The following is a 10,160-nucleotide window of genomic DNA, read 5'->3' as shown; positions in this document are numbered from 1 at the left end:
TGCGAAGGTAATGTGGAGGACTAAAGTCTCTTGGATGAGCATGCAAAGAAGTGGCTTGTGAAGAACAAGAAGAAGAAGTAGAAGAAGATCAATGACCATAGGGAGTACGAGGTGGCTATGGCAGCAGCAGAGCATGTGACAAGGATGCACGTGGAGCATGAGGCAAGGATGGCGGAGGAGCAGGCGACATAGATGGCGTTCGGCGAGTGAACCGGCTAGCCAGCGAGTGAATCCATCATGCCCGGAAATTGATTTCATTATGGCATGTACGGACCGTTGAGTTATGATTTCTTTTGTTTTATCGTATTTGTTTCGAATTGTTGAATTTGGATGGTTTGTATCATATAATCGACGTGCATGGATTGCATGGATTCGAGGATCTGCATTTGAGTAATGTGAATCTGTGACAACCCAAATGAGGGGTCGCCCGACGCTGTCCGCGGACGTGTCTGGACACGTCTGTGGGCGTATTGGGAGCCGGATTTGTCAAGTCGGACAATATATGCTATGCTAGTTTTTATTTTTGGAGTTTGAGTTAAAGAAAGAAAGAAACTTTAACATTTAAATTGCTTCCAAGTGGCAGGTCTTGGTTTTGGTTGTCTGATAGTACGGCATCTTATAGTATTAAATTAGAAAAATGTAAGATGCGGGAGCAGGTTTTCCTGACCAATGCATGGCAGTCTTGTAGCTCTCAATTCGTCTCCTCTCTGTAGGAATTACACACACTTAAAGCATATTCGATAGAAGATGTAGACACAAAAATAACTAACTTTTCATCTAAGAATGTTGCTCCGATCAGCTGGTAATAACCGACAATTATAGAAGGCAGGCTAAAGAGGCCGGTGTCACTGTAGAACAACTCCTAGACATCAAGGACTTCCAAACGTTTATAGAGGAGGAACTAAAATGGAAATATGCCCGTGGCGAACCTGTGGTTACGCCTGAGGAGATCCCGCTTCTATCAACGAGAATGTATGAATTGCATCAATGATACCTGAGGGAAGCAAAGACTACCGATTGAGAGTCCCCCATGGTGAACATCAAGGAAGAGCATTACTACCATGCAAAAGATCTGTGGGTTGAGTTTCAAGAAATGTTTCAGTTATTCAATCAAGATGCACTCGACAAATCTATCGTCAGTTGCTATTGTCTGTAAGTGGTTTCTTTCTATAATGTAAGTCTCTAACCACTAGTAGAAAAATGGTCAAATGTGAAGTACATTAGTGCCGGTTCGATTTTGAGCCGGCACTAATGTGTCCATTAGTGCCGGTTCCAACGGCTAGCCGGCCGCTCTCATTAGTACCGATTCGTGGCGGACCTGTAGCACCGGTTTGTGCCACGAACCGGTACTAAAGAGAGTGGTGTCAGGATGTTGTCAGTCTGGGGCCCCTCCAGCACCTTTAGTACCGGTTCGTGACACGAACCGGTACTAAAGGTCGTCGTACATAAACCCTTCGTCCACCCGAGCTCGCTCTGTTCTTCCCCTTTCCCCTCTCCTCCTCTGTTCTTCCCCTCTTCCTCTCGAGCTCCTCACACATTTTGCCCAAAATTTGTCAAGATTTGAAGGCCCCCATGTAACACCCCGCATGTAACTTTCCATATTTGTAACTCCGACTCTTGCCATTTTCGGCTATGTGCTATGATATTCCCTCCGTGGTCGGGTTTTGTTTGTCGTTTTGTATTTTGTTCATGTCATGCATTTCATATCATGTCATCATGCGCATTGCATTTGCATACGTGTTCGTCTCATGCATCCGAGCATTTTCCCCGTTGTCCGTTTTGCAATCCGGCACTCCTATCTCCTCCGGTGCACCCCTCTTGTTTTCTTTCGTGAGCGGGTGTCAAACATTCTCGGAATGGGCCAAGGCTTGTCAAGTGGCCTTAGTATACCACCGGTAGGCCACCGGTCAAGTTCCGTTCCATTTGGAGGTTGTTTGGTACTCCAACGGTTAACCGGGCATCCGCAAAGTCCTTTTGTGTGTTGCAACAAAACCCCCTCAAAAACCAGCCCCTTCCATGCTGTAGGCCGCTCGATCACGATCGTGTGGGCGAAAACCACACCTCATTTGGACTCTCCTAGCTCCCTCTACCTATATATTTGCATCTCTTCCGAATAACAAACGCAGACGAAACCCTAACCCACTCCTCTCCGCGGCCAGACGCGTCCAACCGCCGCCGGACGAAGCCCGCGCCGCTGCCCTCGTCCAACCACGCGCTGCCACGTCACCGCGCGCCGCCGCCCGTACGCCCGCGCGCCCGCGGCCCGCCGAAGCCCACAGGAGGCCCTCCCGGGCCCGAGCCGCCGCCCGCCTCCGCGCCCCGCGCTGCCGCCCGTCCGCGCCGCCGCCGTCGCCTCGCCACCTCGCCGCGCCGCCGCCGCCGGCCGTCGCCGCGCCGCCGCCGGCCGTCGCCGCGCCGCCGCCGCCGGCCGTCGCCGCCGCCCCGCGCCGCGCTCGCCGCGCCACCCCTCTCCTCCGCCGCCGGCGACCGAGCCCGGCCCTGCTCCTCCTCTCTCCGGCGCCGCCCTCCACCGCCGTCTCCTCCTTCCCTTCCCTCGCCGGCGAGCTCGAGGTTCGGCCCCGGCCCCGATTGGATCTCTGTTTAGTTGACTTTTTCCCGAAACCCCCCCAATTATTTTTCAAGTCTTGGAATTTTTACAGCAAGTACCCATGTTCAACAGTACATAACTCTCTGCATGTAGCTCCATTTCGCGCGTGTAATATGTCGAATTGTTCATCTCGTGATGCTCTACATTTTGTTTAACTGCACCATGTTCATTAGAGGTCATCTTGATGCCCAAATCTCTGTTGCAAGAGGGCTAGTTGCTGTTATCTTCTGGTTCTTATCAGAACTTGGAGATTTGTCATTTTTGTATCGTTTAATCTGTGCATCTTATGGGCATGAGCTCTACATGTGTTTTGTTGTATGCCATGCCATCTTTCCAGTGGTGTATGCCATGTATTTTTGTGATCTCTGTGGTAACTAGGACAAGCATGCAAACTAGGCCCCGTAATGTTCCTGATTTCAGGGACTTAGTGATTTCTCCAAGTCCTTGTCTGCTGTTATTTTGTTGCCATGTAAACTTGATGCTACAGAGAGATCCATGCATATGTTGGAGATGTTCAGTAAGGATGTTTTGTAGCTATTATTGTAATTGATCCATTCTTGCCCTTGTTTGCAATTATGGAGTGCCATAGCATGACTCAATCTTGCTCTACTTTTGCCATAAAATATTTCTGGCAGATTCTTAACATGATATGCTATTTTGCCAAGCTTATTGTAGTTGATCCATACATGCTATGCTTTTGTTATCGCCATGGATAGCTTCATAAACATGCCATCTTGCTGTAGGTATGCTTGTTTTGTCATGCATTGCTCTGTGGTGAGTGCATCAAGCTCACCAAGATGCCCTCATATTATTATTTCTGCCATGCTCTGTTTTCTGCTAAGTCTGAAACCTGATAACGAAACTTGCTATGTTTACCTGCTTGCCATCATATCTTCTGGTCCTTGAGGATATAAACCTTAGAGTCACCCGCCCGGTGGGACCGGGTTACTCATAAGGGTCATCACCTGAAGCCCGGCGCCAAGCTTGAAGACGGTGGGCCAAAGATGGGCTTAAGACCCGGAGATGGCTCAAGGCCCGTAGTTACAACCGTCATTATGGTAGAACTTGTAGTGTAAGGCAAGAATAGTTGAGAGTCCGAGCCGGACACTCTTATGAGCCGGCCGGGACTCTGAGAGCTGCTGGGCGTCAACCTCTCTATATAAAGGGACGACCCGGCAGCGGTTTAGGGGCAAGAAAGATCTCGTCGAGAGCTAGGCATAGCAGTTAAGCTCCCTGGTCATCGAAACTCTAATCAATACCACCTCAACTGGATGTAGGCTTTTACCTTCACCGTAAGGGGCCGAACCAGTATAAACCCTCGTGTTCCTTGTCCCATTTAACCCCTTCAAGCTTCCTAGCGGCGATGGCTCCACGACTAAGTCCTAGCTTGAGGACATCTGCCGTGACAATTCCACGACAGTTGGCGCCCACCGTGGGGCTTTAAAGTGCACAATGGCACGGCAAAGTTAAAGTGTTGGTCCTATTCTATTACAAGACTCATCGAGTCCAAAAGGGTGAAGCATTGTTTAAATAAGCCGCCTACAGAGTTAAGATGCTTGCTGGGTCGAAGCTTCCGGCTCATCCCTCTCCGCTCCTCCGGCTGTTCCCAAGACCTGGAAGGTTGACGATTTCCAGTCAATGCCGCTCAGAGCTTCAAATTGAGCTTCCTCATCAATTAACCCGTCCGGGTCAATTTCCGGGGCAAAGGTGTGCTTACGAGTCGGCGGGACTAAGTTGATGGCTTCATAACGCGGAGTGGGGATCCTCTGATTCTCTGCATCGTAACCCGGCTGGTACTTGGTCAGATCCGTGTCATTTCCAATCAGGGTGGCCACCGGGCGCACGATCTTCACCCAGGCTGCAAAGTCCTTTTGGTCGAAGGGGGTGCCGTCCTCCTTCAAGCTGGGGTAGCCAAGGGCAATGTCCGCCGGGTCTAGTTCCGGAAGGAACGCCTTGGCCCGGCTCAGAGCAGCTATGGCTCCGGCTCTTGCAGAGGCCCGTCGCAGCTCTTGGACACGCTGAGGAAGAACGGCAAGCCAACGAAGAACTTCCGCCAGATGAGTCAACACCTCATTGGATAGGGCCACCACGGCCAAGGCGCGCTGTGACCCAGTGTAGAGCTGCTCCACCAGAGTGTACATGGCCTTCAACTTGGTCAGCACACTTTGGTTGAGGTTAGCGCTTCTTGGACCTGTTTAACAGAGTAAGATAAGCCGCTGGCAATGATGGAAGTTACGAGACATAAAGATTATAAACTTGAGGAAAGCCGGTGGAATAACTTACCGAAGATTGCGGCGACCATCTGTGACACGTGGCGCTTTAAGCCGGAGAGTTCGGCGGTTTTCTCCGTCAGAGCCTTCTCCGCCTGTTCGGCCCGGCTCACTAGAGTAGCCTTCTCTTCGGCCCAAGTTTTCCGTTCAGCTTCAAAGTCCTTTTTCAGCTTCTCTTGAGCAGCAATACTGGACACGAATTTGGCGTTGGCCTTCCGGGTCTCAGTTTCCTGCGTCCTCAGGCGGGTCTTCAGGTCGGAGATGTCAGCCTCAAACTTCTTGCAAGCAGCCTGCACAATTTCCGGGTTATAGTATGAACAATTATTATGCAATTTTAAAGTCCCAAGCACTTTCCAAGCAAAGATACTTGGCACTTGGGGGCTAATGCATGTCGAACGTTTCTACTTACAAATTACCGGTTCATGGAAGTAAGCCGGAACTTAAGTCTACAACATATTCAGTCATAAGTCGTTGACTTGGGAGCTAGTATGGTAAAGATAACTATGCAGTAAGCAGTAGAGTGGTACCTCAGACTTCTGCTGTATCTGATTCACCATGTTGATCTCCAAATCCCGGCTCTTGTGCACCTGACTCACATAGCCGGAGACGATCTCTCCGACGCTCAAGTTCGTATAGTTGGTGAGGTTCAGATTGGCCCGACTGCGCTCTAGCAACTCTTCCTTGGCGGAGCACTTGGCCAGCGCAGTGGGTCTCCCCGGGTCAACAAACTCCGTCCGGGTGATTACCACGTCCGGGTCATCGGCCGGCTGAGCCGGGCTGGAGATATCCGGGTTGGTGGAAGTCTCCATGGCTGGCTCGTCGGTGGGAGTGGTGGCTTCAGGAGCGGAGGTGGCTGGCAGCTCTTGAGTGGAAACTTCCGGTTCCGTCACGACCGACTCCTCCGCCGGCTTATTCTTCTTTGCTCTTTTACTGAGCTTTGCTTGAGCACTGAAAGGACAAGAGGTTAGTAGAAAAGTATGAGTAAAGATAAAGCACAACAAGAGATGATCATCATTACCCGGGTACGGTCTTGAAAGCCGGTAGATTCGACTGCATCGAGTCACCAGAGGAAGGAGACGTTTCCTGATAATTTGAGTCAGAAGAATTGAGAGGTTGACGTATAACACTCGCTAGAGGATGAAAAGGATATAAGTTGGAGATAACCTCAGTCCGGCGCTTCCTTGATGCCTCAGGTAAGCCGGAGGAGAGGTCAGCATCCTTGTTGGTCCGGGTGTGCCGCCGGCTCTCATGAATCTGTTGCTTCAAAAGAAATTGAGGGTCTTGATAAGCTAAAGGATGTGAAAAATCTTACTTTCCGGGTTACCCTTCGGACTTTCAGCCTTGGCAAGGGCTCCGAGTCGGAGGAAAGTGTCATTACCTCTTCAACCACCGGGTTACTTGCTCCGGTGTCATCCTGTTGATGAATAGTATTGATAAGGTGGACAGAAATAAACAAGAAATACAACAAGAGCTTACAGGTTCAGGGGTTACCTCTGACTCGGAGCTGTCACTCAGTTGAAGCAGCTCTGAGGCAGTGGGCCTGCTTCCCTTCTTGCGGCGAGCGGCTCTCTTGGCGGGTTTCTTAGGCTTCCTGGCCTTCTTGGCCGCCTCATGGTCATATTTGACCTTCCAGAATTTGTCATCAGCCTGAAAAATACAATGACGATTTCTTAAGGTTCAGATGAAAGCTATCTACAGAAGAAAATAAGATGTTCAGATCAGTGGCTTACCGCTGGAGCCGGGTTGGTCTTGCAGAAGGGGCTTAAGCCGGTCCTCCCGCAGTCTGCCAAGCTCTCGTTCAAGAGAGCCTTGGTCATGTCTTCAGCAACGTCTTCAGGAAGATCGTTGCGGCTGTGTCTCAGGGGGTCATCTTTCCGGCCCGTGTACTCACACATTAAGCCGGGGCGGCGGCTTAAGGGGATCACCCACCATGAGATCCAGACTCGGACCAGACCAATGCCATTAAGGCCATTTCCCAGGAGAGCCTTGATTTTGTTGATGGTGGGGATCAGAGGTTGGCGCTCCGCCTGAGATAACTTGTCGGACAGAGGGTGAGTTGGTTCCAGACGCGAAGGACGAAAGCCGGGCAGCGGGCTTTCGTCAGCTGGCGAAGTGTCTTGGCAGTAGAACCATGTCTGGTTCCAGTCCTTTGGGTGGCTTGGCGGCTCAGCGTAAGGAAAAAGGCAGTCTCTCCGTCGCTGAATGGAGATTCCACCAAGTTCTAAGCTCGGCCCGTTGGCGCACTCGTTCTGGCGGTTCAAATATACAGTTCTCTGAAGAGCAGAAGGCTGGGCTCCTCTCCAAGGTAGACCTCGCAGAATACTTGGAAGTTGCATATGTTCGACACCGAATTGGGTCCTATGTCTTGTGGCCGCAGGTCAAAGAAATTCAGTACATCTCTAAAGAACTTTGAGCCGGGCGGTGTGAAGCCCCGGCTCATGTGATCCGCAAATATTACCACCTCACCGTCCTTTGGCTGTGGTCTCTCCTCTGACGGGTCAGGGGCGCGGTAAGACATGACGTCCTTCTTGGGCAGGTAACCCGTCTTCACAAAATCCGCTAAGGTTTCGTCGGTGACGTTGGACCTCATCCAATTGCAAGTGATGGGTGCTTTGGGAGCTTTGGGAGGCATGGTGAAAGTCGGAAGCCTATGATAAAAGGAAATGTCCGGTTTAATTATAAGCCGGAGGAAATTTACAGTTCAATGTTTAAAGTGGCGGCTTATGGAGGGGCCTAATGACATATATCTAAGTGCATCGGGTTATCTAAGCCGCTGGAGGCATTGAGAGTAATTCAATTGTCTGCAGCCTTGTTGCAAATGAGCCAGAAAATTTTACGGCGCGTGGTTTCTTTTGAGCCGGAAGGTTTTATGGTGCGTGGCTTCTTTAAGCCGGAAATGTAAACCGCCATGATTCAGCAGGTGCAGTTTTTTTACTAAGTGTGGTGAAAACAGGTTTCACACATCGCAGTAACTAATTTGGATCAAAACGGTCGGCTAAAAAGGAAAGTTTCTAGACCTAAAACAGACGCAGGAGAAGTTCGCGGGTTCGAACGAAGCCTCTATGCAGTAAAAAGGGATCTATGTACATTGGGAATGGAAGTGAAACAGCTACCGCAGTAGTTCTATACAAGTCTAAGATCAAGAAGGGTGGTAAAAATCAAATCTATCGAGAACCCGCGAAGAACAGTGAAGAACACGGGAAGAACGGGAAGAAACCCTACTGCAGATCTGTTCTACGGGGCAGCAAAGACTTACAGGTGCTGGTGAGTCGCGGAGGTCGCCGCCGTTTTCTCTGGACGCAACAGGTTGATGCAGCGGCCGGAGTCGGTGAGGACGAGAAGGCCCGCGGTGGCGATGACAACGGAGCTCGAGCGGAAGAACAGTGGCGCGAGGAGGAAGACGGGTGGCTGGAGGCTCATCGGTCCGGACTACTTATAAGGGCAAGCTCATAAGTGGGCGTGAGAAACAGGAGGCCACGGCGCGGTTATCTCACCATAAAAACGCCTCGATTTTTGGGATGGCAGTAAAGATAAGATCCGTTGCGGATATGGTGGAGTAAAAAATGGACTTAATGGAAGATGACGTCACGGCGGATTACCCGGAATCCAGAGGATGACGTCACGCCGGGTTATGGCCTTCACACAATTGCAAGCCGGAGATTTTCTGTCAAAAGGATTGAAGATTGACATGAGCCGGCTCAAATCAATCTGGGGCCTAATGTTGAGGATATAAACCTTAGAGTCACCCGCCCGGTGGGGCCGGGTTACTCATAAGGGTCATCACCTGAAGCCCGGCGCCAAGTTTGAAGATGGTGGGCCAAAGATGGGCTTAAGACCCGAAGATGGCTCAAGGCCCGTAGTTACAACCGTCATTATGGTAGAACTTGTAGTGTAAGGCAAGAATAGTTGAGAGTCCGAGCCGGACACTCTTATGAGCCGGCCGGGACTCTGAGAGCTGCTGGGCGTCAACCTCTCTATATAAAGGGACGACCCGACAGCGGTTTAGGGGCAAGAAAGATCTCGTCGAGAGCCACGCATAGCAGTTAAGCTCCCTGGTCATCGAAACTCTAATCAATACCACCTCAACTGGACGTAGGCTTTTACCTTCACCGTAAGGGGCCGAACCAGTATAAACCCTTGTGTTCCTTGTCCCATTTAACCCCTTCAACCTTCCTAGCGGCGATGGCTCCACGACTAAGTCCTAGCTTGAGGACATCTACCGTGACAATTCCACGACAGTGTATCTGACAAGGGATTTGGAAAGTTGCTGGTAATGATAAAGAATATGCTTCCAAAGGACAACGAATTGCCCGAGAGTTCGTATGAAGAAAAGAAGGCTGTCTGCCCTCTAGGGTTAGAGGTGCAGAAGATACATGCATGCCCTAATGACTGCATCCTCTACCGTGGTGAGTATGAGGATTTGAACGCTTGCCCGGTATGCGGTGCATTGCGCTATAAGATCAGCCGCGATGACCCTGGTGATGTCGAGGGCGAGCGCCCCAGGAAGAAGATTCCTGCCAAGGTGATGTGGTATGCTCCTATAATACCACGGTTGAAACGTTTGTTCCAAAACAAAGAGCATGCCAAGGCGATGCGATGGCACAGAGAAGACCGTAAGAAAGACGGAAAGTTGAGAGTACCCGCTGATGGGTCGCAATGGAGAAAAATCGAGAGAAAGTACGGGAAGGAGTTTGCAGATGACGCAAGGAACGTATGGTTTGGTCTAAGCACAGATGGCATTAATCCTTTTGGGGAGCAGAGCAGCAACCATAGCACCTGGCCTGTGACTCTATGTTTGTATTGTTGGAAATATGCCCTAGAGGCAATAATAAATGGTTATTATTATATTTCTTTGTTCATGGTAATTGTCTATTGTTCATGCTATAATTGTATTGTCCGGAAATCGTAATACATGTGTGAATACATAGACCACAAAGTGTCCCTAGTAAGCCTCTAGTTGACTAGCTCGTTGATCAACAGATAGTCATGGTTTCCTGACTATGGACATTGGTTGTCATTGATAACGGGATCACATCATTAGGAGAATGATGTGATGGACGAGACCCAATCCTAAGCATAGCATAAAAGATCGTGTAGTTTCGTTTGCTAGAGCTTTTCCAATGTCAAGTATCTTTTCCTTAGACCATGAGATCGTGCAACTCCCGGATACCGTAGGAGTGCTTTGGGTGTGCCAAACATCACAACGTAACTGGGTGACTATAAAGGTGCACTACGGGTATCTCCGAAAGTGTCTGTTGGGTTGGCACGGATCGAAACTGGGA

This window comes from Triticum aestivum, chromosome 5D (assembly GCF_018294505.1).
Source record: "Triticum aestivum cultivar Chinese Spring chromosome 5D, IWGSC CS RefSeq v2.1, whole genome shotgun sequence".
Classification (NCBI taxonomy): Eukaryota; Viridiplantae; Streptophyta; class Magnoliopsida; order Poales; family Poaceae; genus Triticum; species Triticum aestivum.
The sequence above is the reverse complement of the archived record's forward strand: the minus strand, read 5'-3'. Positions refer to the sequence as shown.